General features: G+C 38.3%; 1 pseudogene; it reads right to left on the reverse strand.

Moving 5' to 3' along the window:
• Positions 1–1585: 1585 nt before the first annotated feature.
• LOC100604133 lies at positions 1586–3427 on the reverse strand (annotated as a pseudogene).
• Positions 3428–3807: the final 380 nt, after the last annotated feature.

A 3807-nucleotide genomic window follows, 5' to 3' on the forward strand; every position in this document is an offset into this window, starting at 1 on the left:
CTGCACTCCAGCCTGAGTGACAGCGAGACTCTGTCTCAAAAAAAAAAAAAAAGAAAAAGAAAAAAGAAAACAAGGTCTACGACTTGTATTTTGGAGTCAAAAAACATGGATATTACTAAAAGCTAAGTATACATGCCACCAGATTTTTTTTCAGTAAGTTTAAACTAAATACACTGCCACCAATTTTTCCAGTTCTACTAAATCACATTGTCAATTCAAATGGATTATCATTCATCTTTCTCTTTATTCTTCCCTCCATCCTTCTGTCTCTCCCACTCTCTTTCCTTTTATTCTTACTTTCTCTTTTAATATAATGAGAAAAATGTACCTCATTTATTCTTCAATCCAGGTGAGTCTGGATATTTCTTTCATTCATTCAACAAAAATTTAGTGAGTCAGGTTCTAGGCAATAGAGACATCCTCTTTTGGTTAATATTTTCATGGAATATCTTTTTCCATTTTCTCACTTTCATTCTACTTGTATCTTTGGATCTAAAGTGAGTCTCTTGTGGACAGCATATAGTTGGATCATGTGTTTTTATCCATTCTTTTAATCTCTGTCTTTTGATTAGAGACTTTAATCCATTTATATTTAAAGTAATTACTGATAAGGAGGGACTTCTGTTATTTTGCTGTTTTCTACATGCCTTATGGCTTTTTAGTTCCTCATTTTCTTTTAATTTTTACATTACTGTCCTTTATGTTTAGTTGATTTTTTTAGAGAAATGTTTAAATTCCTTTCTCATTTCCTTGTGTGTGTGTGTGTGTGTGTATTTTTTTTTCTGTTGCTCAGGTTGGAGTGCAGTGGCATGAACATGGCTCACTGCAGCCTTAACCTCCTGGACTCAATCGATCCTCCTGCTTCAGCCTCCTGATTAGTTGGGACTAGAGGCACAGGCACATGCCACCATGTCCAGCTAACTTTTGTATTTTTTTGTAGTGACAAAATGCCTGGCTCCCAAAAGGGTAAAATGAGAAAAATAGAGGAGAGAAGAGGGTCCTTACCCTTTAAATCCCCTGAAGTCACTTCAGCTAAAGGCAGAGGGGCTTGCAAGAATAGGAGGAGGTGCAACAACAATGGCTACCTCTTTGTATGCACTTCTGTGTTCAGAAGCAGACCATTTGTCTGAATAATGTCACTATAGACATGAGTGTACAAATACCTCTTTGAGACCACCAATGTCAGTGGTCTGATTTTTAAAAATCAATTTTAATTACATAATTTTTACCATCTCATACGGGTCCCCACATTATTCTTGCATTTTAGAGTTTCTCTTGTGTTCTCTCCTATTTGTTTTTCCAAATGGATTGTTTTTCCAACTGCACTCCAAAAATGTCTATTAAAATGTTGATAAAAATTATAAAATAAATTATATAAATTAAATGTAAATGATTATCTTTTTGGGAAACCAAATATTTAATGTGTTCACTAAATTGTATCAATGCAATTTCAAGCAAATGCCAATTGGAAGACCAAGCCCAGGAATTCATAGAGGAAATAATCTTCCAAATAATAAGGAGCACTAAGGTGATCTTCCACTTCAGCCACACTACTAGTAGCTACAAGAGTGTAAGTCAGTCAGTATTATCCAGATTTCTGAGCATTTACCACAGCATCAATTTTCAGAATTCTCTGGACAGTTTCATTTGGTAGGGTCAGAGCAATAAATGAAATCACAAAAGCTGGGCAACCAGGTCTTCCAAAATGGAAATACTGCTCTTTTGATACTAATGCCTGCAATTTTTTTCTTGTTAGGCATGTTGATTTCTTAGTTCTGTTACTGTAGAAATGGGATTCAAAGCCAGCATTTTCAGCTAGTGTAGTTGGAATGACCTCCATAGCATCTGCAAAACATGAACACTGTAAAATTCCATACCATTCAATGTTCACAAACATTCAGTTAACCATAGGGCCAATTCTGTTGGAGCCCCACTTCCTGCAGTAAGAGCTCTCTTCACCGAACAGCAAATAACACATAGCACATCATGAATGGAGGGCTCAATTCTTCAGTCCTATGACAATTTTAACTGTTTTTCCAGCACTTGTACAGCCTGTAGTCTTGAGCAGTTTTCCAGAACCATTTAAACTGACCTTCTCAGCTAACTCAGCAAAACCCAGCATGTCAGTGTGACTTGGTCAGTATGAGCAACTGGCTTGGTTCCAATTGTCTTACAAATGAATTCAACATCTTCTTTTTCAATATTCTTAACCAACATAATAATTTTGTTCAGGAAATGTCATGCAAGATCACTAGGAGCATCTCTATAGTGTCCTGTATGAGAAGGACATTATATCCCATTTGTAAAAGTTTGCTATACTAAACTTAAAATATAGGCTCTCTCTTTCATAGCATTTAGTCCATCTGAACATTGTCAGAAACTGCTACTTGATTTCCAAATCTGTTGGGAGCAGATAAGATTGAATGTGCCCAATCTTAGCCTTTTCAAATTGGGTTATGCCAGAATTTACCACTTTCTGGGTGAGAATAAGACCTTCCACCAACTCACACTCATCAATTTTTCCACCAAGTTTCTTAACCGCAGTCATGTATTGCTTAACAATGGGGTACAATCTGAGAACGGCATTGTTAGGTCATTTTGTCATGCAAACATCATAGAGTGTACTTACACAAACCTAGGTGATATAGCCTACTACACACATAGTTACATAGTATAGCCTATTGCTTGTAGGCTATAAACATGTACAGCATGTTACTATACTGAATACTACGTACCTAAACATTGAAAATGTACAGCAAATACGTGGCATTATAACCATTGTCATATATGCAGTCTGTTGTTGGCTGAAATACTGTTACGTGGCACATGACTGTATGTTAATATCTCTAAGATTTACAGTAGTACCTGTGGCTGGGTCACTTTCATCACTGCATTTACACTCGTCGGAGAAAGCAGAACTTGAATACTGAAAGACAACCTGTGAGTTCAAAGAACTGGTGGCACAATTTAACAAAGTTTCTCTGTCATTCAGTTCCACAGGTTGAGATATGTTACTTAAGATCTCAATACCCTTTTCCAAAGACTTCTGGGATGACTTGGAAGTGATGGTTGGATGAATCCCTTTCTGAAGAAGTTTGGCCCAGGAACCTATGGGAGAGCCAGCAATAGTGCCAACTGATGCAGTGCGATCTCCTGCTTCTATATCTTAGCTCCCCCAGCATTCTGCTGCTGGATGTGACACTTGCATTTGTTTCAGAATGGTGGCATCATCATTTGTAGTGGTCACATTGCCTTTTCCACCTTGAATCTTTTCTCCCATTCCTTTTGGTCCAAGGCTTGTTTTAATAGCATCAGCAACAGCTTTGGCCGTGATGTTGCTGAACCAGATCTCAGCCTGCTTGTCATGTCCCTGACAGGCACCTTTCACACAGCAGCTGACAGCCCTGCTCCATGGTCCAAATAACATCTTTACTTGGGCGTGTTAACTAAAACTTTCTCCTTATGTGTTACATCTTGTTTTGTTTTTTGTTGTTTGTTTTGCTGTCAGGTTCTAAAGATGTGCTCCTTTAGGGTTAAGGAAAGGCTCCAGGATGGCTATGGAATTCCACTAGGGAGCTAGGGGGTGCCACAGGAATCTACCAGCTGGGGGACTTTGGCCAAGTTACTTTAAACCATAGTTGTCAAAGTGTGATCTCCAGACCAGCATCATCAGCCACACCTGGGAACCTATTACAACTTCTTGGGCCCTGTTGGAGACCGATTGAATAAGAAATTGGGCGTGCGGCTTAGCCATTTATGTTGAACAAACCCTCAAGATGGTGCCGATGAATACTTAAGTTTGAGAAA

This window comes from Nomascus leucogenys, chromosome 13, assembly GCF_006542625.1.
Source record: "Nomascus leucogenys isolate Asia chromosome 13, Asia_NLE_v1, whole genome shotgun sequence".
NCBI classification, from domain to species: Eukaryota; Metazoa; Chordata; class Mammalia; order Primates; family Hylobatidae; genus Nomascus; species Nomascus leucogenys.